Here is a 27491-nt window from a genome sequence, read left to right as displayed (position 1 = left end):
GCTCTTAGTGATATTATTCATCACTGAGAGAGAACAACTGTTCAATTGTAACAAAGTTTATTGAATATACTTTATTATAGTTATATACTTGTGTTCGAAATCGATTTGATTGTATACACACTATATTCAACCCCCTTCTATAGTGTTATGTGACCTAATACTGTATATTACTTATTTAAGTTATTTAGTCTCTTAAAAACTCTTAATATTGCTTAGAACTTCATTTGATGAATCTATGTGGAAATTTGTATGAAAAGCTTATGATATAGTATAAACTAACAAATAGCTATGCATGATAAAATGTCACTATGCTAGGTGCAAGATGTCTGATAATTTCAACTATTAGGAAATATGAAACTGGACTTGAACTATCTTAAATCAGCATAAAGTTGTCCTGTATTTGTAATCTGTTGAGAATTGTACACATGATTTACTCAGTAAACAGGAATATTGAATTGTACTTAAATCCTTTTACTTCTTTTATCTTGATTACTTGGATATATACATATATGCTCTGTGAACATGATCTGAAGTCCATTTCTTATATTATGTTCTCTGTATATGAGTATGACTTGGTGAAACTTAAGAAATACATGACATGAAATTGACAGAATGCATGACTTGATTTAATTTTTAGAGTAAGATCACATGCACACACAGCCCTCACCGAAAGACCTGGTAGGGGAGCCTTTAGCATCCCTATATTTGGATCACTGCTCTGATCAATGGCCACCTAGATTTCGAGGAACTAAATGCTAAATGTGTGTTCTCACTTATCAAATTCATTAATTGTTATCTGATATAAATGTGATATGAATTAATTAGTGCTTATCATTGGGTATTATATGTTGAGTGTTTAATGCATCTTACATTCTCATTATTGCATTCTGCACCTTATTGCATTAAACTACATTTGCCTTAAGAAATAAATGTAACAAAGTTTTCTGCACTTTAAAATAAAGCTTTCTGTCAAAATTCACTTCAAACACAGCAACATTCTTAAATGCACCTGCACTGAAAGTACAGTCTCTTTGTGATAGAGTAAGCTATGATATCAACTTTATGTCTCCCGGTTTTGAAAAATATGTACTTGTGTACTGTACTATTTTCTAAAGAAGAAACAAAGACAAAGAATTAATACATTCTTTATTCTCTGTTGTACTGGTCCATGTATCCGTGTATACATGTTGCATAACATCACTCTTTGATACACATCATCCTTAGATCTATCTAAATAATAGGCTTGAATTTGTGTATAATACAGCCATGCATGCATTAAATGATTTTCACTGTTCATGAACAGTAAATACTTTTAAAAATTTTATTTAAAAAAAAATCCCTTTGCATCTGTGTTAAAAGTTTATATATATGTTGCATTCACACATACACTAGGCATTTGCATAACTCCATTTCACTTGCAGTATGAACCCAAATGCCAATCCCTTTTACACCAAGCCCAGACCACTGATTGAAAACCCATATCTTCTTGAAGATATATAGAAAAATCAGTTTCACCATCACCAAACCTCTACCTTCAAAACTGTTCAAACCTCACATCATAAACACTATCACAACAGACACTTCCCTCCAAGACAATTCAGAAAGGGATATAAGAACCATACCTTCCCTTTTTATCAAAGCATAAAATATCAAACCCTAAATCCCCTAATCCTAGACCTTATAAACCTTTGCAAGCCAAAGTTTACACCAGAAAGGCCAATCTAAGACAAAATCCAAACACCTCTATGAACACACCAAAGCCCCCTCCACCAAAACTATCAAACCCTTCAAACTCCAAAAAGTTTCTTGAACTTATCAAAAATGTCCATCCTGGCACTAGTGTTGATGTGAAGGGTGAAGTTGAGTTCATAATTAGAAGGGCTAGGTGGGATGGTCTCCTGTATAACTTAGGTAAGCACTACTGCACACATCTTATGGGAGAGTTATATTGTAACATGAATATCATAAAAGGGGTAGATGGCAAACTCCATATCACTACATCAGTCAACAAATAGGTCATTTGTGTTGATAACAAAAGCATTAATAGGGCAATGCATTTACCTTTACATTTATGTGAGTTCCCTTGTGAGGATATCTTCTCTCTATTTGTTTTTCACAAATCTGAATTTGAACTAATGCTTGGCACTTTTTGTAAATATGATATTCCTAATGGTCTCTGTGATGTTAATTGTGGTATTCATTTCAAACACTTCACTGGCACCTTTTAGCATCTTGCTCTAATTATTAGGGTAAATGTTATGCCAAAATCAAATCAAAGTAAGTATTTTGATTTCTTTGATATGAAAATCATGTATCTTCTCTACACTAACAAAATCCATTTCAATATCTCTAATGTTATTCTTCTAAACATGATCAATGCACATCTTGTAGATTATATGCCTTATGGTATGATAATCTCATCATTCTTTGCACTTTACAATATTAAAATGCCTGAAGCATTTTCTAATCTGGCTAATTCTCAAATCACTAATGAACATATTAGGCCACAAGTGCCCCCGATGCACTGTGAGCCTCAAGAGGCAACTCTCACAGTTATTCCTCAATTCATAAGAGAGGAAGATGTTTTTTGTCTAAATTTGAGTCTGTCAAAACTATGTTTCATGAGTTAAAACTTAAACTTAAAAGGGTTAAGGAAGAAAACAATGAGATTAAAGAAAAAGTAGGAGAATTAGAGAGTCTCACTACCTCTTACAAACATAGGATTGCATATTTAGAGCATTTGGTTGCATCTACTCTAGAAACTCTGTGCATGACTGATCAAGATGTTGTTAATTCCTTTCAAGTCCCTATGCATGATAACACTGCTATGATTCATGAGTTAGAAGTGGTTAATGTGGGTGCTAGAGGTCAACTAATTGATAACTTGCCTGATTTGGTCCATATCTGTGATGTTGATGGAAATATGATTGGTTAAGTTTGCCTGATTCTGCTATTTGATGAGGTCTGATCTGTGATGTTGTTCTGGTACTTACTGTTATGTACCTCTTTTGTTACTGTCTAATGTATTTGTAACTTAAAATAGTTTATGTTGTTTGTTGGTTTGTAATCTTGAATTATTATTTAACTTTTTTTGGATTTAATGGAGTGTATGCACTCCTTATGCTTTGTAATCTCTTAACACAGGTGTAGAACTTTGTTCTATTTAATCAGTGAACCACACTGATTGATATGAACACTTTTGTTTCATGTAATATAATCTGCATTCTGTTACTTTTGGTATTGAATACCCTATCATACTTGTACTACAAGCTTGCTCATAAATTCACTCACCAATTTATGCAGGAATAATCTAAAACTTGTCTTTAGCTACTTATAATATGAAATGGAACTCATTTCAATTAATTGTTATTACCTCTTTAAGTATGTTCATTTCTGTATTATGTAGAATTAAGATAACAATGCAATTCCTGGAAATCTGACTTGTTGATGTACACTACTGAGTCTAATAACTAAATGCATCTATCCAACTACTTAATGTCTAACTTAGTTCTTAAGAGTTGCTAAAACAAATTTTAAAACTGTGGAAAACTAGTATCTCTATATTTTCTAACCTCCTGCGGGCATGAAGAAAAAATCCACTTCTAAGGCATAATAGGTAAATCAAACAGCACTCAAGGAATTCTAAATGACAGTCAGAACAATCAACTCTCAAGCCTTCCAGCCCAAGATAATCAGCAAAGCCTTGCAGACATGAGATCTCAGGTAAGAAAGGTATGAAATTTCAATTTTTTTCTCTTTTCATCACACCAACCCCAAGGAATCCATTTTTGGTTGCTCTGCACTAAGGTAAAACAGGTAAAATTTCTCAAAACTGTTTGGTTAGTTACTTACATCAGGCTTGCTTAAAAGTTTGTATACTTTAGATAGTATCTCTGCAGTTTAGGAAATCTCATATAGAATGTATTAGAATTTCTGATATGTAAACATATTTTTATGAAGTCTGTGATTTGTAGTAGAACTAGACTTTTGTAGCATGAACTAGTGCAAGGACTTTAAATGGTTAAGTTGCCATTAGCATGTATTAGTGCAAACTCTTGTAACTTGTTATCCTTTGTTGATATCTGATAAAAAGCACTGGCTTAGAATGTTTTAGGTCCTTTGACATGTACTTATTTCTAAATGTTTTACTTTGTATTAGGATTGAATTATGAGAAATACAGTTGATATAACTTGTCAGATATATGAATTCTTCTTACAATTAATCGATCCGGGATATATACTACAAGATATATTTCACCACTCATGTATGAATAACAACAGAGACTCTCTTTAAAAACATGCATACAACAAGGCAATATAAAACATGTTTAAGTTAATACTACTTAAACATATTTTTTCAAAAAGAAATTATGTCTTTACATATAAACTATCATAGTTTGCTTAAAACGAGATCAACAGTTACAAACTCAACTATGATAGTATTTCTTTTTAGAAAAGTATAAACACACTGTAATTTTTAATATATCTGCCAATTAAATCTCTTTTGATATATGCAGAAGTAAATTTCCATGCCTAATCTAAATCTGCATGAATTATATACAAACACTTTCTCATCAACCTCATGCTACTATCAATCCATTTCAATATATAAACTTCTGGCCATCACATATAGTAAAACAAAAGGGGAAGCAACAAATTGAAATTAAACGTTTATCTACATTGCTTGACCATTATATAATGTTTTCCCATGATAAACTATAAATTCTTTTTGGCATGCAGTAACATACTCTTTTTGGCATATACCAAACAAAAGGGGAAGAGAATTAGACCCCTCATTTTCAAAAAATTTGAAATATTGCTATCTTTTTTTATATGTAAGGATCTCTCTTATCCTTCAATATATTATTGTATGATACATCTAACAAGATATTTTGCAGGACCTCAAGGAAGAGATTCAATCTCTAAGTAATTAAATGTCTTATGTGCAAAATAGTTTTCAAAATTCATGCATACACCAAGGGGAAGCACACACTATTAATTTTATGTTTGTTTGGAAAATACCAAAAAAGGGAAGATTGAAAGGATATCTTCGATATATTATTTATTTTGGTATTTGTACGATTAAACATAAAATTAAGAACACTTAGATCCTCTCCATTAGGACATGAATTTAATTGATCCAAATCAAAGTCAAAGAGTCAAACTAGCAAAATCATTTCTTTCAAACATATAAAAAGAGATATTCCAGTTTTACAAAATATAAAAATTATATCTGTATGGAATATATCTCTAAGGCAATATGATCAAAGAAGAAACATTAAGATATGATATTTCTTAGATCTGTCATGCAACAGGAATATGGCAACATGCTCGAATAAGGAATATATCTGAAATATTCTTTGGAGGTCTCGTGCTATATAAAAAATATTTAACTCTTCGCTCCAAAATATATATCTGTACATATATCAAAAGAGTTTTTATTCAAATTTTATTAATATTCATGGTTGAAATATTAATATCCAGTTCCGTAACTCATTTATGTATACTTACAATAATTTTCTCCCATTTCGTAAAATCAGCATTTCTCGGAGAAAATTATTCAAAAGTACTCAAACACATTTCCTATCATCCAAATATATTTTATATTAGAAAATATATTTTAATTATTTATTCAAGTTAAAACTTTGGTCAAAAGATCCATCTCCTTCATTTCAAGACCAATGATATTTTTACTCGGAAGAAAAGACTCACAGAACAATTTTATTTTAGATAAAATACTTCCATATTCTAGAATAACTTGAAATTTGGTATGGATCATTTAAATGCTATTTTCTAAGTATGGTAAAAATTTCGTAACATTTAGAGAATATTTGTCTTGGCACAAAAATCGAGGTAGTTGGTCCCACAGTTGACCACGTTTGAACTAGCTACCATTGACCTAAGTTGACCAAAACGTGCAGGAAATAATTTTCTATTATTTAAGTAATTATCATATTTTTTATGGTATTTATCTAGGAGTTTTTAAGGTGGTCATAATTAATGGTGTTTAATTCTTAATTAAGTGATTAAACAATGATTAAAAGAAAAAGAAAAATATATATTTATTCAAATATATCAGCTGAGTTTTTGGACCCATAAAGTTGTTTGTCTTATATGGCTATGTCAAAGAAATACAACCTACTTTCCAAGTCATCAATCCATGTGACATACATCATCAACTATCCATTTTTCTCAAATCACCAGCATTCAATCCACCCAACTTCTCCAATAAATAAACCTCCACACCCAACCCATTTTCTTCAAGATAAATAGCCACAAAGTTGCTGGGATTTTTTCAAGAAGTGCTCCTCTTCATCTCTTTCAAATTCTATACACACACTTATTCTCAAAAACCTTCTCTCTCTTCTATATACTTATATATATACAAGGTTTTTGAAACCCAAGATTAGCTTCACCCAACCAAGCTTTATCCCACCAAGTGAGCTAATCCAATGCCACTTTCCGGCCTCCCGAAGGGCTGCCCAAGTTCGACCAAAGTGCCAAAATCTGGTCCAACCTCCGGCGAACTTTTCTGACTATTCTTCAAAAGTGGTAACTTTTAGCTTCTTATTTGAGTTCTTTTTATTTGAGCTTTGTACTTAATTCCTCTACTTCATCTTAAGATCTACTACAAGATCTCTTATAAACAAAGTTCTCAAGAGAACTAAGATTCGAACTCGAAATTCGAATAAGTACTTGATTTTCACATAAATCATCTCAAGAAGAAGATCTATAAACAAAAGTACTTCATCTCCTAAAGGGAGATTATATTTGACCCAAGTACACGAGTTAGCCAATTATTTTTATTATTGGATCTTGGCTAACAATTATTCGTACACATAAAATATTACGAAGTAAAGTTTTTAATCCCTTATAACATATTTAGTGTTCCGGGAGATTATAACTCGATCTATAAACACTTCGTAATTTGTCAAATATCAAAACGGATTAAGTTCACGAGTTAGCCAATTACTTGCACTTTATTTAATTGAATCTTGTCTAACACATTTCATGCACATAAATTATTACGAAGCATAGTTTTAATCCCTTCTAACATCTCTAGTGTTTCGGGGGATTATAACTCGATTTATAAACACTTCGTAATCATCCGTTGAAATTAAGGACGAATTAAATCCACAAGTTAGCCAATTAATTTCACACTATTTAATTGGATCTTGGCTAAGATATATCGTGTATATAAACAATTATGAGTCATATCGTAGAAGCCCCTTCTAACATCTTTCAGTGTTCCGTGGGGTTATACTATGATATCTATAAAATACTCGTAATTATTCGTCCAAACTTCGAAAGCACAATCTTAAGCCAATTACTTGTACTTAACTTATTTGGATCTTGGCTAAGACTCATAAATCTTATAAACGTGCTTGAAGTTAAAAGAGTATACTTTGACCTTATAATCGTCAATATACAAGTAAACCTTAAAACCTTAAGTTGATATACTTAAAGGTAAATTACAACTTCGAGGTTATAATTAAAGTATTCTTCGATCTATAAATATATAATCGAAAGAGGAAGAATACTAAAGAAGTTTTAATCCATATGTGCTCAATATAAAAAGACTTCTTATATTACTCCACCTATCTATTCAATCTATAAAGGAGTAATCATAAAAATACTTGGACTACTATTTATTATCTTAAGTCAAGCATTCTTATTTAGTTTTAATATTCTTATTTGAATTTTATACTATTTGTGGACTATTACAGTAACATACTAGTTCAAACCATCTTTTCTATACTTGGTTTGTTTCGTGGATTGTCTTATTAGTTTTGTAGTGAGGTGAAGTGACGTGAGGTGATTCTCGTTCTAAGACCCAAGTCCTAGACGTACTAATGGGGAGTTAGTAGTCTTCGCACCGTGAAGAAGACGAAAGACCCAAGACCGGATCACTAAGTTCCAAGACCGGTAAAAGCTAAGGAAGCCAAGTCCACACAAAGGCTCTACAACATCTTTGAAGAAATAGTCGGGAGTTATTGTCTAAGATAAGTTGTGTAGGTATTATTTTTATTTTGAGGTGGTGACCCTTGTGTTGCGCACCACGACAAATACTTCTAAGGGTGTAAAGGCTTCTCCGCCTACTAAAGAAGTGAGTTTATTATAAGGGAAAATCCCGAGTCTGGGAGAGGAGCTCGGGGACTGGAGTAGGGGTGAGCGAATCTATTAGAGGTTGCACCATCGCGAACCAGGATAAAATCACCGTGTAGTATTTTCTTTCCTTGCACTTTATTTTTCCGCACATATAAACTGCATAACCACTCGATAAAGTTTTAAAAAGGGATAAATTATTTTAAAATGCCATAACAATTTTTAAATTGGTAATTAAGCTATTCAACCCTCCTTCTAGCTTAAAATAGCCCTCATATGGGACCTTTGACTCGTAATTATTTATATACACGATATGTGTTAGCGAAGATCCAATTAAATAGCGTGAAATTAATTGGCTAACTCATGGATTTAATTCGTCCTTAATTTTAACGGATGATTACGAAGTGTTTATAGATCGAGTTATAATCCCCCGGAACACTAAAGATGTTAGAAGGGATTAAAACTATGCTTAGTAATAATTTATATGCACGAAATGTGTTAGCCAAGATCCAATTAAATAAATTTCAAGTAATTGGCTAACTCGTGAACTTAATTCGTTTTGATATTTGACAAATTAGGAAGTGTTTATAGATCGAGTTATAATGCCCCGGAAAACTAAAGATGTTAGAAGGGATTAAAACTTTACTTCGTAATATTTTATGTGCACAAATAATTGTTAGCCAAGATCCAATAATAAAAATAAATGGCTAACTCGTGAACTTGGGTCAAATATAATCTCCCTTTAGGAGATGAAGTACTTTTGTTTATAGATCTTCTTCTTGAGATGATTTATGTGAAGATCAAGTACTTAATCAAATTCTGAGTTCGAATCTTAGTTCTCTTGAGAACATTGTGTATAAGTGATCTTGTAGTAGAGCTTAAGATGACGTAGAGAAATTAAGTACAAAGCTCAAATAAAAAGAACTCAAATAAGAAGCTAAAAGTTACCCCTTTTGAAGAATGATCGGAAAAGTTCACCGGAAAATTTGCCGGAGGTTCGCCCGGATTTTGGCACTTTGGTCGAACTTGGGCTACCCTTCGGGAGGCTGGAAAGTGGTAGTGGATGAGCTGACTTGGTGGGATAAAGCTTGGTTGGGTGAATCTAAGCTTGGGTTTCAAAAACCTTGTATATATCTAAGTATATAGAAGAGAGTGAAGGTTTTTGAGAAGAAGTGTGTGTATAGAATTTGAAAGAGATGAAGAGAAGCACTTCTTGAAACAATCCCAGCAACTTTGTGGCTCTTTAGATTGAAGAAAATGGGTTGGGGTGGGGGTTTATTTATAGGAGAAGTTGGGTGGATTGAATGGTGGAGATTTGAGAAAAATGGATGGTGGATGATGTATGTCACATGGATTGTTGACTTGGCAAGTAGTTTGTATTTCTTTGACATAGCCATATAAGACAGAAAACTTTATGGGTTCAAAAACTCAGCTGATATATTTGAATAAATATATATTTTCCTTTTTCTTTTAATTATTGTTTAATCATGTAATTAAGGATTAAACACCATTAATTATGACCACCTTAAAAACTCCTAGATAAATACCATAAAAATATGATAATTACTTAAATAATAGAAAATGATTTCCTGCACGTTTTGGTCAACTTAGGTCAATGGTAGATAGGTCAAATGTGGTCAACAGTGGGACCAACTGCCTTGATTTTTGTGACAGGACAAAAATTCTCTAAATATTACGAAATTTTTACCATACTTAGAAAATAAAATTTAAATGATCTAAACCAAATTTTCAAGTTATTCTAGCATGTGGAATTGTTTTATCTAAAATAAACTGTTCTATTAGTCTTTTCTTCCGAGTAAAGTTATCATTGGTCTTGAAATGAAGGAGATTGGTCTTTTGACCAAAGTTTTGACTTGAATAAATACTTAAAATATATTTCCTAATATAAAATATATTTGGATGATGGGAAATGTTTTTGAGTATTTTTGAATAATTTTCTCCGAGAAATGCTGATTTTACGAAACGGGAGAAAATTATTGTAAGTATACAGAAACGAGTTGCAGAACTGGATATTAATATTTCAACCATGAATATTAGTAAACTTTGAATAAAAACTCTTTTGATATATATAAATGATTTTGCTAGTTGTTCTCTTTGACTTTGATTTGGATCAATTAAATTCATGTCCTAATGGAGAGGATCTACGTCTTCTTAATTTATGTTTAATCGTACAAATACTAAAATAGATAATATATCGAAGATATTCTTTCACCTTATGAATTGATATTGCTAATTCCATGATAAAGTAGTGATACTTTTTAATACTTGTGATAAACATGTTATTGATTTCTGAGAAACCCTAATATTGATTCTTGTGATAACTTGTTGTTGGATCATGTTCCACCCGTTTATAACAATTTGATTGATTCATACCCTATTACATTTCCTATTTCCTTTTTCACCCTATGATCTTATAAATCCTAATAAAACCTTTATGAATTTTCTTGCAAAACATTTTGATCAACCTGAATTCTTCATTAACTTGAATACCTTTGCCTTGTTGATTAATTCCCTTGTATACCTCGAACTTGATTTCTAGTATTGCTATAATAATTCCATATATTGACCATTTCTTATAATTCGAATTCCCTGAATTACCTTTGTTTGATAACTATCCTTTATTTCCATATCCAAACTTTGTAACTAGATGTACGCCATGTACTACATTTGATATCAAACACTCCTACCTTTGTTGATTATCGATATAACTCTTTTTCAATACTTTATTTCTTAGTTGTTGAATCATTGATACTCATCTTTGATGATCCCGCTTGTGAGAAGATAATTTAATTTTTGATAAGAGTCCCATAACTCCAATCCTCGATTGATAATTTAAATCATATTATTTAGAATCCTTGTAATTTCTCCCTGGCATCAGTTTTATAAAAGATAATTGCTCTTTAACAAAAGAATATTTTCTTGATTTAGTGGATTGGACTCAGACGCAAGTCCATTTCACACCAATTAATAGGCTTAAATGATTCCTAGGGATCCCATTATATTTGAGAACCTAGTGAGGTTCGGGATTACTTCGCGGTTGATCACCGACTGTAATCCATAGCATCCTAAAATGAAGTTTTTTAAAGTTGTTTTGATTATAAATGTTTATGACATGATGCCATGATGCCATATATCTTGTCCATGATGCTATTATGCCTTTATGATATGATTCTCCTGCTATTAAATTGCGATGAATGTCGGCTTTCACCCTATCTTAATCTTTGATTCTTGAAAGCCCAAACCTTTCTTCATAACCTTGGTGTAGCCAAAGATAGAAATCTGCCACCTAGAGATTTAAAAGTGGAATGCCTCAGATTTTGCTACTGTTATTGCTTTATAGAACTGCTATGTAGTTACTTGCTGAGCTTTTTATGCTCATATATTTTGCTTTGTTTTAACCATGGGAGTGAAGCGAGAAGATGGTCAGACTTAGGCGCACTACTCATAAGAGCGTACCTGGTGGCCCCTACCGTGTCGTAGGCTTCTAGATGCCAGATCAGGTAGTACAGGATGTGTGAGCAAGCGCTTTAGTTGGAAAGTTATAAGGATACAATAGGTTATCTGTCGGTTCCAAGTCGGAATCGATTGTGTAAATTAAATATAGTTTTGGGTTGTAATATATATTATCTGGTTGGTAGTTGTAATCTTGTCTCAAACTTAATCCTGTATAGTTCATGTTAATAGTTAATTGGGGTTTATGCTTATTTGTTATTAGTTTATTGATGTGTGGGTCCTCATTTCCTAACCCCGAGATTGAGGGCGTCACAACCAGGGGAAGTGTAACAAGCTGAACGTGACTTGTTTTTAGTGCAATCAAAAAGGACACTATTCGACGGAATGCCCAAGTGGAGCAGGGAAGCCGGTTTTGACTTATTTTAAATGTGGAAAGGTGGGCCATATGGCAAGGAACTGTAAGGAGCCTGTTCAGAAGATGAATGTGCTTAGGAATATTGGACCATCACCCCTGCAACATCAGCAGTCCAGCCGAGGGCAAGAACATTCAACATGACCATGAAAGATGATGTGCAGGATGTGGATGTGGTAGCAGGTACGCTTGTTATAAACTCAGTAGAAGTTAGAGTGTTAATGGATTTTGAAGTAACTAGATCCTTTAGTGCTGAAGTGTTATGGATAAATTAAAGTGTGCCGCGTACCCTCTCGAACCAAATTTGATTAGAGAAGTAGCGAGCCAAGAAAGAGATATTTCCAAAAGAATCTATCCCCATTGAGATATGGTTATAGAATGTCGGCATTTTTCTGCTGACTTAATTCCTTTTAAGTTAGAAGAATTCGACGTTCTATTAGGGATGGATTGGTTGTCAAACCACGATGTGCAAATCTAATGTAGAAGTAAGAAAGTGAAATTGGAGACCTAGGATGGTATTGAAGTAATATTCAAAGGAAAGAAGCAAGAGAAGAAGTTTCTAACGGCCATGCAAATGAAGAGATTATTACGGCAAGGGTGTGGAGTGTATTTAACACATTTGAAGGATATAGAGAATGAGTCATTAAGGATTGAAGATATTCCAGTAGTTAAAGATTTTCCCCATGAGTCTCTAGATGAATTACCTGGACTACCTCCAGATCGAGAGATCGAGTTCACGATTGATTTGGCCCCTAGAACGGAACCAGTATCGAAAGCTCCCTATCAAATGGCACCTGTTGAAATGAAAGAGTTAGGGGTACAATTACAGGAATTTCTGGACAAAGGAGTTATTCGCCTGAGTATATCCCCGTGGGGTGCACCAATGCTATTTGGAAGTAAGAAATATGGAATTATGAGGCTGTGTATCAATTGTCGCAAATTGAATAAGTGGATGATTAAAAATAAGTATCCTCTATCGTGAATCAACGACTTGTTTTGATCAATTGAAAGGAGCTACTTGTTTCTTGAAGATTGACTTAAGATCTGGGTATCATCAGCTGAAAATGAAAGCGGAAGATATACCCAATACGGCATTTCAAACAAGATATGGACACATGAATTTTTAGTAATGGCGTTTGGATTGACAAATGCGCCAACTATATTTATGGATCTCATGAATAGAGTATTCAAGCAATATTTGGATAAGTTCGTGATCGTATTATTTATTGACGGTATCTTGATATACTCCAAGACGGAGTAAGAACATATAGAACATTTGAGGATTTCTTTGGAGATTTTGAGGGGGAAAAAAATTATACGCAAAGTTTGCAAAGTGTGAGTTTTGGGTTAAAAGATGTTCAATTTCTTGGACATGTAGTTAACAGTGAAGGTATTAAAAGTAGACCCAGCCAAGATAAAAGCTGTGACGAATTAGGATAGGCCTAAGACTCCTATAGAAGTCATAAGCTCTCTTGGATTAGTGGGGTATTTATAGGAGATTTGTACATGATTTTTCTAAGATTGTTGTCCTATTAACGAAGTTGACAAGGAAGAATGAAAAGTTTTTTTGGACGGATAAGTGTGAAGAAAGCTTTCAAGAGTTAAAGAAGAGGTTGGTAACCACACCAGTATTGGTTTTACCCGACGAAAAGGGTAAGTTTGTGATCTACAGTTATGCTTCGTATAAAGGGCTAGGTTATGCGTTGATGCAAAATAGGAAAGTTAGAGTTTATGCGTCAAGGAAATTAAAGCCGCACAAGCAGAAATATCCTACGTATGATCTAGAATTAGCAGCGATTGTATTTGTCCTTAAGATTTGGAGGAATTATTTGTAACGACTCGTATTTTTTTAGTATTATTTAAATGTGTAATTATTGAATAATTAAATATAAATTAAATATGTATATGGGTTCTGTTAGTGGGTCATTGCTTTGTTATTATGTATATGTGATTACTAGTGTATGAGATTGAATTGCGTGGTTAATTATTGGTTTGTATGATTTTGTTTCGCTTTTAAAAGTGATATTATTACAGTTTTATTTGCATAAATGTTTGGAACGTCTCTAAAATTATTTTTATGGTTTAATAATTACAATAGTTACTTTTGGGATTTTATAAAATTTAGAAATCAATATTCATCCATTATTTAGAATTCTTTAAAAATTATGAAATTCATATTAATTGAAGTTTGAAATATTCCGAGAATTTTAAAATTCGTTTGGGAATTTTTGGGATTAATTCCACCCGTGTATTGATCCGTTTAATTGAGAAAAGCGGGTATAAATTGCGTTTCATAAATTATTTCAAAATTATGAAATTTATGTTTTTATAAACTTCGGGATATTTATAACATTTTAAGAATATTTTCGCGATTTTTTGAATTTGTTTTAAGTGCAGCTCGGTTCGTTAATTGTGAATTGTGGGTATGTAGCGCGACTCAAAAATGATTTAAAAATTTATGGAAATTCTATTTTATTAGTTTTTGAATATTCTGAGAATTTTAATATTATATTAGAATTAACTGGATTAATAATTCTTCACAATATTGTACCGTTAAGAGATTAAATACGATACAAATTTAGGCTCACACTCAATGAGGGGTTACATGTCAATATTTAGACACGCGTGCAATTTCTATAACCTCCTTGTTATGTGTCATCTGCAGAGAGGGTTAAAAGAAAAGAAAAACAAAAACACAAACACACACACAGACCCAATCCTCTCATCTCTCTCGAGTTAATCTCGATCTCTCCTTTTTCTCTAGGTGTTTCCTCCCCGTGAATAAGCTGTGATTCTTCCCTGTTGTTTCTTCTTCCCCCTCATGTGGCTGTTTCCTGTGGTTGCGCCGCCGTCTGTAACTCCGTTCACCGCCTTGAAATTCCGGCTGCCATCTCCGTTATCAGGTTGCTGGCTCCGATATCACTGCTGCTTGACTATATATATACATATGTTTTGTGTGTATTTTAGTTGAATGCGTTGTTGCCTGTTGGTTTCATTTCATCCCTGGCCATTGTTTCTTTTTCCGGCCACGCACGTGTGCGTGAGCTGGGGGTTGGTACAAATTTCAGATTTTTGAACTGGTTTCTTTTGATGAAAATTAATTCATTATTTATTGTAGTATTATTCGAATTATTTTGGGAAATTCGAATGAATATTGTGATCATTATTCGAATTATGGAAATTGTAATTATTTGAAATTTTATTTATCGGCAAAACCCGTGATGGGAATCCGAGTTGGATACCTCCGGCCGTCGGTGAGCCGATGGTGGACTGTGATGATCGTTATCTGAGTCCTAATATTTAAAAATAAATAAATAATAAATGTATAAATTTTATTTGTAAGTTCGATGTGAAATAATAGTTGAATATTTTTATTCGAGGTTATTGGATTTGGAGTTGTAATTATTGGATTGTGCTTGAAATAGATTGTGATTGCGATTGGGATTTATGAAATTCTAGATTATGGAATCGCGTGGTTGTTGTTGTTGAATTAACGTCGAATTGTTTTCACGTAGTCCGATAAACAGAGGAGACGCTGTTCGATTTTCGGGAACGTATCCTGTAAAATATCGGAAATACTAGTCGAATGTATATAGCTATATAAATATAAATAAAATATTTTATAAACTATAACAGACAACCTGTTTCCTAAAGCGACGAGTATACGTGTTTTCCTAAAGCGACGAGTATATGTGTATTGTATTAAGAGGTGCAATTACGAGTCGTGTTATGATATAGTTGGGTAGAATTGGTATTGAGGATATGTCATGCATACCTAGACGTCTAATATAGAATAGTTCGACCTTGTAGGTGTTAGTCGAATGACTCGAGAAGTGGTATTGGACTAAAGATAACCTAGTGATCAGTCGATGAGCTCAATAGATTCTCAAGCGAAGGACCTGTCAAGCGATAAAGCCAAGCGTCCAAGTCAGTCCAACGTCAACCGGTATTAGTTGTAAAGCTCTGCAAGGCAAGTACCCCTGACCATTCTTTTATGGTTCAGGATATATGAATATCTAATGTTTTAATCACGTAATGGGACATAAACGGTTTAAGTTACGTATCCCCTATAGTTCTAAATCATTATTTTAAATCTGTTTTGGGGAAAAGTAACTTCGAAAGGTACCTATCTCGAATGAAAAAGATTTGTGAACTAATTTTACGTGTGTTGTTAAAATGAATGGTTTTAGAAATGAGATAGGTACAAGTGTTTTGAAAATTGGATAAAATGATCAGATATGGGAGACATAGGGGCTAGAGTAAGCCTATTGAGGTGGCGTAAGAGGCTAATTCATTTGCGCGCACTATATAACCGATTAGTCCAGCAGGTCAGAGACCTAGCTAGATTCTGAATTCTGGAACAGGTATATGGGATGGCAGTTAGAGCCATCTGGTGTTGATAGCCTGATCAGTTGTCTTCACATATCCACTACGTATCTGATTTGGCTTTGTAGTTCTCGTAACGGAACAAGTGATTTACACAGTGGATTTGGAAATGAAAATGGCTTGCTAGAATTATACTCTGGTATTTATACACATCACACTACTGACGTTATTGTTTTACAGAGCATGCTAGTTTTGAATATCTAGTTTATGAATGTTTACTTGTTTTTTAATGAGTTATGAATTCTGTTCCTATAACTGCTTTACTTTAAATCATTTTACTTGTTATTCATATAGTGGTACTGCTGAGCAATTGATTGCTCACCCTTGCAGAATGTTTTATATATGTATTGCAGATGCCTAGGAGATTCTTCCATCGTAGTCGGGGCAGAGTTCCAGTTCCTTCCGCGCCGGGCTCCTCTGAGGTGAATTGGACCAAAGATGGTCTGTTGAGTTGCTGTATTAAGATAGTTTTTGTCAGGATGGTTTGTTATAAGCTAGTCTTGTAATAGTTGTAACCTAAGTCATACTTAAACCTGGAAAAGATCTTGGTAAAGGGGTCGTATTTATATTCTATCATGGAATTGATTATATTATGTTTGTTATTGTGGTTGTTGATGACGTCAACTTCTGACCTCGGGGTTGAGGCCATCAAAGTTGGTATCAGAGCTACAGGTTTGAGTCCCTAATTTAGGTTAGGAATATAGTCAAAAGAGTGTAAAAGAGGTTATATAAAGGTGTGAGTCAGCAACTCAATCAGAGGAGCGAGTCTAAGAGTTCGGTCGAGGGTTTTTAAGGCGAAAACCCGACGCATGTTGAGGATTGGCTGGAACTGTCCTAGCTTTTAATAGGTCTTCCTCGTATATATGTATTGTTGGCAATATCGATAGAGTTTTAGATATCCCTCTTGAGAAAACGAGTCTGATCGCGAGAGTTCAGTGTTCGAGTGGGCCTTTGATGTGTCAGCTGAAGAGACGCCAACGTTATTTCTAAATATCGCATTTTCTATGACAAGGAATGTTACTGGACCAAGTATATGACCTCGGTGAGTTTGGATAGTATGATAATAGTTGGTGGCTGCTATGACAGCCAGGTTTCGTGAAGTATGGGAATCAGTACTGTTGTATAATCCTGAACCTTTCACGCCTTTCTTGAAACGCATTATTTTTTCAAAGTGATTGTTTACCTTTTTAATAAGTTGCTTGTTTTCTCGTAAGGAAGTCAAAGCTCGAATAAAGCAACTTAAGGTCTTGTTGCTTTCAGTCATATCTATATCTTCTTCAATTTTCCTCCCTTTATAATTGATCCCTTGATTTCGAAATTTCATGGCAATGAATTGGTCAGTAATCTATGTAGTAGACAGTCTTGATTATTGGGAGTAAGTGAAAGTTGACTATAAGGAAGAATGAAAGTCCTATGTTAGGATATTATTTAAAAATAATGGTAACAGCGAGAGTTCAGGACCTAATGGTGGAGTTATAGCCTCGGGAAAAGTAATTCAGTGGTTGCCGAATCACTTGTGGGTGATAAGAAATCATCCTTAGAGGAATGGTTGGTTGAAATTTGGACTATGGTGCCTACGAGAGTCCAGCATTCCTTAAGTTGATATGATTTACCAGTTTTTTCTATGTAATTGGTGGCTGATATAGCCAGCCATGTTTCTAAGTATATCAGATTAGTGTTGATATGGTAATTGAGTAGTGACGGGAAGTTAGTCTATTGCTGTTTTATTAAGGAGCCATGCTACGATGATTAGTTTCTTTATATTTCATTTTTCTGAACTGTTGTTGATTCTGCTACTGTCATTATTGCTATTGCTAGTGCTTCTAGTTAAGATCTCTATTATAAATGGACCCTGATATTAAGGACATGGGTATTTTATTGGGCAGCATTTTTCCTGAGACAGGTGCACCATTTGAACGGTGATATTTATGTTATACATCCTCGTTATGTTTTTGAATAAACTCTCTGTTATATTTCAGGAAAATGCCACCCAAGAAAGCTACCCAGTCTATAGAAAATAGTAGTAGTTTTGCTGAGGGTCCAGCTATAAATGAAATTCTAGATTTGTTGCGCCAGCAGCAGCAACAACAGTTGCAGTTAATCCAACAGATTCAGCAGCAACAACATCACCAAAGAGAGCCAACCCAAACTACTAGGTTTAGATCCTTTCAGTCTGTTAAGCCCCAGAGTTCAAGGGCGAAGTGGACCCTGTTGTTGCCAGAAATTGGTTTAAGGATATGGAAAAGGCAATTACCCTCACTCAGGTAAGTGTCGATCGTAAAACGGATTATGCGAGTTATTTTCTTAAGAATGAAGTAACTTATTGGTGGGAATCCACTCACGCGTTGGAAGGAGAAGGCCTTGTTTCTTGGACGAGATTTACAGAATTGGCCAATTAGTTCCTGAGTATGTAAGCACGAATATCCAAAAGGCAAGGAGGTTTCAACAAGAGTTAAAGCCTGAGATTCGTAGTGCAGTTGTGACATTGCAGCTCAAGATGTACCCTTCCATAGTTCAGGCCGCCTAGGTAATTGAGATTGATCAGAAGTTAGCCTCTAGAGAAAAGAAGATGAGAAGCGAAAGATAGATGTTGTGGAAGAAGCATTAGGTCAAGAAGGATCTAGCTAGAAGTCTCAGAAAAAGGCTGGAAGGAGTAAGAGTAAAGAATTTCGAGGATAAAGTTTTTCTTTAGACAAGCTTAATAAAACCTCAGTCATCTCTAGTCAAGTTAAGTCGGGAAGGTTTAATATATCGGAATGTAGACAATGTGGTAAAAGGCATGGTGGAGTATTTAAAGCAAATAGGGAATGTTTCTGGTGTGGACAGAAGCAAGATAAGAAGTTTCTTTCAATCATGTAAGCAGAGAAGCTATTAAGGAAAGAATGTAGGATATATCAAGTACATGTAATGGATATCAAGAAAGAAGAATTTAAGTTGGAAGAAATCCAGATAGCAAGTGAAGTCCCAAATGTTTCATCGGATTACCTCGGAGCATGAAGTAGAATATCTCATTGGTTACTGTATAGAGTCGGGCTGGTGTCAATAGCCCCGTATCATACGGCCAGTAGGAATCAAGTAAGTAGTTAAGGAAAAACTTCAAGATTGTGAGATGCACCGGTGATGTTATGAAAGAAGAAGGAAGAATTATGAGATTATGTACCGATTATCGGGTGTTTAACAAGATGACGAACGAGAATAAGTAACCCCTATTGAAAACTGATTACTTGTATGACCTAATCTAAGAGAGCGTGTTAGTTATCAAATGTTAACTTAAGATCCAACATGAGCACGTAGCAAAGACTGCGCTTGGAATGAGATATGGACACTGTAAGTTTCGGGTGATGTTATTTGGATTAGCAAATTCACCAGTCACATTGCAAGGTTTAATGAACATAATGAATAAGGAGTACTTGGATACTGTAATTGTATTTATTGATAACATCCTCTCCTATTCAAGGACTAAGGAAGACCAAGTCGAATACCTGAAGATGCATCCTTGAAGGGTTGAAAGTAGCAAGTGTATCCTAAGCCCTGAAAGTATGACATTTGGTCAGAATTGATTATGAGCTATGATTACTTGATTAAATACCACCCAGGTAAGGTTTATTTAAGGACAGATGTCCTGAGTAGAAAAGAAAAATATAATATCATTAAGATTGCGGAGGAGTTGGTAAGGGAATTTGAAAATTTGGAAATTGAAATCCAGGTGCCAGAAGATAATAAGGAGCGATTGTATAAGACCACCTTTCCACCAGAAGTGATGGAAAGAATCAAGAAGTGCTAAGAAGAGGTAGTGAATCAATTGATGGGATAGTTTGGATGGAAAGGAAATTGTACTCAAAAGAATATCAAAAGTATGTTCAGGTTTCCTCAAAAATATGGATTTCTAGTGTAGCTTAATGGAAAAGTGAAGTTTGGCGAGGACCCCCTGACTTCAAGTTCCCTGTCCACTCGGGAATACCAAGATGTATTAGAACTGAAGCAAGACTGTCGGTAACCAGGAATGTTTAAGAAATAAGTAGAAGACGAATATCGCCTACCAGCCTTAAGACGGATGGTCAAAGTAGAAGGCTAATGTAACCAATAACAGATATGTTGAGAGTATGTGCTTTGGATTTTAAGGGAAACTGGGATGGTCATTTGCCGATAATGGAGTTATCCTCTAACCATAATTGTTATGTCAATATTAAAATTCCACATTATTAAGTCTTGTATGGATATAAGTGTGGGATTACACCTTATTAAGGTGAAGTGAGAGAAAAGAATGTGTCAAGTCCTAATTTAGTTCAGCACACCAAGGATGAAGTAGAGTTGGTTTGGAAAAGAGTGAAGCACCTCAGAATGGGCAGAGAAAGAACACGATTTGTATTGAAAGGATACGAAGGGTAGAAATATGATCGATGGTATTGTTAAAGGTGTTATCTTAAGAAGGGTTGAATAGTTTTAAAGAAAAGGGTTGCTGAATTCTAGATATAGTGAACCCTTTGAGATACCGAGAACATCAGTTAGACTCTCCTTTGAGTTAGCATTGTTGTCATAGCTGCAGCATACTCATAGTATGTTTTATGTCTTTAGGCCAAAAGAACATATCCTCGGTTTGAATTAAGATAGGGTGTACGAAGCAATCTGCAACCTAGATCTTAGGAATAAGTTTATATATATATATATTGAGTATGCTTTGAATAAATCCTCGAATAGAAGAGTCTACTTGGGGAGTTAGAGTCAGATATGCTTGACAAATGTCCTCACTTATTTAGTTGGATCAGATTCTGAGGACATACTCTTTTTAAGGGGGAAGGATGTAACGACTCGTATATTTTTTTAGTATTATTTAAATGTGTAATTATGGAATAATTAAATAAATAAAATATGTATATGGGTTCTGTCAGCGGGTTATTGCTTTGTTATTATGTATATGTTATTACTAGTGTATGGGATTGAATTGTGTGGTTAATTATTGGGTTGTATGATTTTGTTTCGCCTTTAAAAGTGATTTTATTATAGTTTTATTTTCATAAATGTTTGGAATGTCTCTAAAGTTGTTTTTGTGGTTTTATAATTACAATAATTATTTTTGGGATTTTATAAAATTTAGAAATCAATATTTCATCAATTATTTAGTCCTGTATGATTTTCTGATTGCATTTATTTGTAAAATCCGTATTTAACTCCAGAATTTTTTAAAAATTATGAAACTCATATTTATTTAAGTTTAAAATATTCCGAGAATTTTAAAATTATTTTGGGAATTTTTGAGATTAATTTCACCCGCGCATTGATCCATTTAACTGAGAAAAGCGGGTTTAAATTGTATTTCAGAAATTATTTTAAAATTATGAAATTTATGTTTTTATAAACTTCGGGATATTTATAACATTTTAAGACTATTTTCATGATTTTCTGAATTTGTTTTAAGTGCAGCTCGGTTCGTTAATTGTGAATTGTGGGTATGTAGTGCGACTCAAAAATGATTTAAAAATTTACGAAAATTCTATTTTATTATTTTTTGAATATTCTAAGAATTTTAATATTATTTTGGAATTATCTGGATTAATAATTCTTCGCAATGTTTTACCGTTAAAAGATTAAATACGATACAAATTTAGGCTCGTAATCAGTGAGGGTTACGTGTCAATATTTAGACACGCGTGCAATTTCTATAACCTCCTTGTTACGTGTCCTCTGCAGAGAGGGTAAAAAAAACACAAGCACACACACAAACCCAATCCTCTTATATCTCTCGAGTTAATCTCGATCTCTCCTTTTTCTATGGGTGTTTCCTCCCCGTGAATAAGATTTGATTCTTCCCTGTTGTTTCTTCTTCCCTCTCCTGTGGTTGTTTCCTATGGTTGCGCCGCCATCTGTAACTCTATTCTTCGACTTGAAATTCTGGCTGCTATCTTTGTTTTCAGGTGGCTGGCTCCAATTTCACTGCTGCTTGACTATATATATACATACGTTTTGTGTATATTAGTTGAATGCGTTGTTGCCTGTTGGTTTCATTTCGTTCCTGGCCGTTGTTTTTTTCCGGCCACGCGCGTGTGCGTGAGCTGGCGGTTGGTACAAATTTCAGATTTTTGAACTGATTTTTTTTTATGAAAATTAATTTGTTGATTATTGTAGTATTATTTAAATTACTTTAGGAAATTCGAATGAATATTGTGATGATTATTTGAATTATCGAAATTGTAATTATTTAAAAATTTATTTATCGTCGAAACCCATGATTGCAATCCGAATTGGGTACCTCTGGTTTTACCGCCGTCGGCGATGAGCCTCGGCGAGCCCACGGTGGACTGTGATGATTGTTATCTGATTCCTAATATTTAAAAATGAATAAATAATAAATATATAAATTTTATTTGTAAGTTCGATGCGAAATAGTAGTTGAATATTTTTTTTCGAGGTTATAGGATTGTGAGTTGTAATTATTGGATTGTGCTTGAAATAGATTGTGATTGCGATTGGGATTTATGAAATTCTGGATTATGGAATCGCGTAGTTGTTGTTGTTGAATTGACGTCGAATTGTTTCGACGGATAGTCTGATAAACAGAGGAGACACTGTCCGATTTTCAGGAACGTATCCTATAAAATATCGGAAACACCAGTCAAATGTATATATCTAGATAATTATAAATAAAATATTTTGTACAATATAACTGACAACCTGTTTTCTAAAGAGACGAGTATATGTGTTTTCCGAAAATGAATATCGAGCCGAATTTTGAGTTCGTGAACCCTGATTGCTATGTGTGTTATATTATGAGGTGCAATTACGAGTCGGGTTATGATATTATTGAGTAGAATTGGTATTGAGGATATGTCAAGCATACCTAGACGTCGAACATAGAATAGTTCGACCCTATAGGTGTTAGTCGAATGACTCGAGAAGTGGTGTTGTACTAAAGATAACCTAGTGATCAGTCGACGAGCTCAACAGATTCCCAAGTGAAGGAACTGAGTGTCAAAGTCGGATCCAGGATAGTCTGCTAGTAAGGCGATAAAGCTGAGCGTCCAAGTCAGTCCAAGGTCAACCGATATTAGTTGTCAATCTTTGCAAGGCAAGTACCCCTGACTATTCTATTATGGTTCAGTATATATGAATATCTAATATTTTAGTCTCGTAATGGGATAGAAACATTTTAAGTTACGTATCCCCTGTAGTTCTAAATCATTGTTTTAAATCTGTTTTGGGGAAAAGTAACTTCGAAAGGTACCTATCTCGAATAAAAATGATTTGTTAACTAATTTTACGTGTGCTGTTAAAATGAATAGTTTTGGAAATGAGATAGGTACAAGTGTTTTGAAAACTGGATAAAACGATCAGATATGGGATACATAGGGGTCATAGTAGGCCTATTGAGGTGGCATATGTAATATCCGGGATATAACGTGTAATTATTTTTGCTAATAAATCATTATTATATGTGTTCAGTATCTATTCTGTGAATTATTTGTTAGGTGTTAAATGTGTTTGGATGTTTAAAAATATTATTAATTGAGTATTTTAATTTTATATGTCCAAAATAAAATATAGATAATTGTCATATCTTCCTAATTATTTTTATGTTGATTTATGAATTTATAGGAATCATATGAATTTTATAAAATCTTTTTCCGGGTATTTAAAATCTATTTTATAAAATCGGGAACCAACCGACGTCATCCGTGGTTACGTTTTTGGAACCCGAAACTCTTCCAAGAACTCTTTCCTAACTGAATTGTAATATTCCAAGCATATTCCATGTTTCGACTTTTTCGATCCGGCGTACGGTTTGTCCCGCGCGGGTCCCGGCGTAATATTTTCGATACAATATTCATCTCGGTAAATCAATAAAACTCGTATTTTCGATAAATGGGAGCTTTTTATTAAACTATCCCGATTATCACCTCGTAGTACGTGTAACCAAGCGCTGAGACCAAGACCGCAGTACAAATTGTACTGATTTGGATAATTATCCCGAAAACCGATACCGTTTGGATCAGTTTTTACAAATAAACGTACCATTTTATATCCGGAATGATCCAACGGGATACTAATTTTCCGTAATTATAAATAGCCTTTAACGTATTTTATTTCGTATCAAAAATCATTTACAGTCAGTAATTATATAAATTTCCAGAGAAAATTCATATATTCATAAACCTTTCTGAGAATCAAACCAACAATCGGAGGTGTTACCGGAGTCCGTTTGAAAAGCTCGAGTACTCAAAACGAAGGTCTTGAGGTGTTCTATCAGATTCTGTGTTCCAAATCACTGCAGAAATCAAGGTTTATTTTCTGAAAAATTATTTATTTTTGAATTAATTTTATTAAAAAAATGAATTTTTGTTCGGATGATTGTTTGTATGACTTGATGTTTGCATGTTATAGAGCTTGTTTTTGTGATGATTTTCATATGTCATACGTCTGATTTGGAGTTCAATAACCTGCTCAAAAGTGGGTTTAATTCTCGAATTTTAAAATTAAGGTTTATAACCCGTATGAATGTTTTCAATTGAAATTTGGGGCTTTTTGATTTAGGGGTTATTAGCTGTTGATTTATAGTGAATTATGTTCCTTATGAAATTTGCAATCGATTGGTATATAGCTCGTTAACAGAGGATTAGTGAATCAAAGGGAGTTGTGTTTTGAAGATTTGCGATGTTCGCCGGAAACCGGCGATGTTCTTGGCCAATTTCCGGCCAGGACAGGGATGATTGATGTGTTTTGATTACACGAATAGATTCCTGGTGTTGTTGAATCTTTAATACTCATCCTTGATGACTCAAATTCGGGTGGCAATAAACCTTGTCCTAGTAAAATTGTCGTTGAAGTTGGCCTAGAATCCCTTAAAGATTGATATGATTGTTTCATGCCTTAAGAGCTTTTAAAATATTATTTTTGGCATCTAATTCTTATAAAATGCAAAGTTTTCAAGTTAAATTGTCAAAGGAACATAAATGTTTTCTTGAGAATAGTGGATCTGGACTAAGACGCATGTCATTTCCACACTTATCATTTGAGGCTTAAAAGCTGCCTCGGGATCCCACCAAAGTTGTTTAGAACCCAGAGAGGTTCGGGATTACTTCGCGGCTGATCACCGGTTGTAATCTGTAGCGTCATAAAATGATTTTGTGCAATGATTTTGTTAAAATGTTTTGATTTTATTAATGATGCCATTATGATATATATCATGTTCTATGATGCTATTATGTGTTTATGATATTATTCTCCTGTTGTTGATTTGCGATGAATGTCGGCTTTCACCCTATCCTGATCCTTGATTCTTGAAAGCCCAACCCTTTCTTCATAACCTTTGTATAGCCAAAATGGAAATATGCCACCTAAAGAATTTAAAAGTAGAATGTCTCAGATTATGTTATTGATTTTGTCATTACTTTATAGAACTGATGTATAGTTACTTGCTGAGCTCTTGTGCTCATATATATATTTGCTTTGATCTAACCATGGCAGTTAAGAAAGAAGATAGCCAGACTTAGGCGTTCAGCTCGCATGAGTGTTCCTGGAAGTCCCTACCATGTCATAGGTTTCCAGATGTCAGAGCAGGTAGCAGTGTGTGTGAGCAAGCGTAGTAGTTGGAAGGTTTCTTTAAGTTGATTCAGATACAATGGGTTATCTGTCGGTTCCGTTTCGGAATCGAATAAAATTGAATTCATTAATATTTTGGGTTGTAATATATTCTTTTAGTGGGTAGTTGTAATCTTGTCTCAAAGTTAATCTTTTTTAGATCTTGTTAGTATTTAAACAGAGTTTATTATATCTATTAATATTATTAGTTTACTAGTGTGTGAGTCCACATTTCCGAACCCCGAGATTGAGGTCGTCACAAAAAATTAATTTTTTCGGGCCCGTTTGGGTGTTAAAAACCCCACAAAAATTATATTTTTATTTTTATAAAACTATGGGACTTTCAATTATACTATTTCTTTTTATATTTGAATTATTCCAATTTTTGGGAATTTTTGGCATATATTGTATATTAAATATTTAAAAATTAGAAATTAATATTTAAAATTATAAAATTATGGGGGAAATTAATTTTATTAGATGTATAATTAGGAGTATTATTTTTACTACTACAAATAGCCTAATTTTTATTTAATTATTCATAATTAATTATCAAAAATACTGAAAAATACAAAATTCTCTGAAATTGAGTCGGGTTTGTCAGAATCGGGTTGAAGAATTACCCGGTGATTTTGATCAATTTTCTGCACCAAATCAAGTCGTTCAAGTACTCAAATCAAAGGTTTTGATCTGTTCTTTCTGGTTCTTGATATCAATTTCAAGTTTTAATTCATGAATTTTCAATTTTGAATTCTAGGGTTCATGTCTGATTTGGGTCTTTTTGATTATAGCGTTATAAGATGATTTTGAAGATTGATATAGCTTCTCGGTGATGTTTGAATCAATTCATAGTAATTAAATGAACGAACGATTCCTAGATAGTAAAGTTCAATTATTAGGGATTATGTTAATTTTTGATTTTCCCGTTTTTGATTTTGAAGAATCTTTGGTTCCTTAGATGTTAGGGGTTTGATTATACAGTGTTTAAGCTTTCATTTGAGCTATTAAAATCAAAGTTTTATGTACAGATGAGTGAAATCGATGTTTTGGCTGGAGTTGGAGTCGGTTTGATCGGAGATGGAGTTCTGAGAGTTATTCCGAGTTGTTTTGGCCAGAGTTGTGTTGATGTATTGATTTAGAATGAAAAGCACTAAAAAAACACCAAATGGTGTTGATTTGAGGCTCTATTAGAGTCACCGGAGTTCGGGGAACTCACCGGATTTTGGGCAAATCCCGGAAAGTTCATCCCGACCCGGGATGTTCTTTAGAACCTGGTTGCAACCCGTTTTGCAACCCGTTTTGCAACCCGGGTTTGATCTGTTTTGTCGGAAGTCCCATTTCTGACAATTGGTTCTGGAATTTTTATTTTATTTTTATTTTTATAAATTATAAAAATCAGTTTTATTTATTTTGTTAATTGATTAATTAATTATTTAATTAATTGATTTATTTTATAAATAATTCTGAAATATTTTCTAAAATTCAAAATAAATTATTTCTTTAATTATCTCTTATTTCTTATTTATTTATTAATTACTTA

This window comes from Apium graveolens, chromosome 5, assembly GCF_009905375.1.
Source record: "Apium graveolens cultivar Ventura chromosome 5, ASM990537v1, whole genome shotgun sequence".
NCBI classification, from domain to species: domain Eukaryota; kingdom Viridiplantae; phylum Streptophyta; class Magnoliopsida; order Apiales; family Apiaceae; genus Apium; species Apium graveolens.
The sequence above is the reverse complement of the archived record's forward strand: the minus strand, read 5'-3'. Positions refer to the sequence as shown.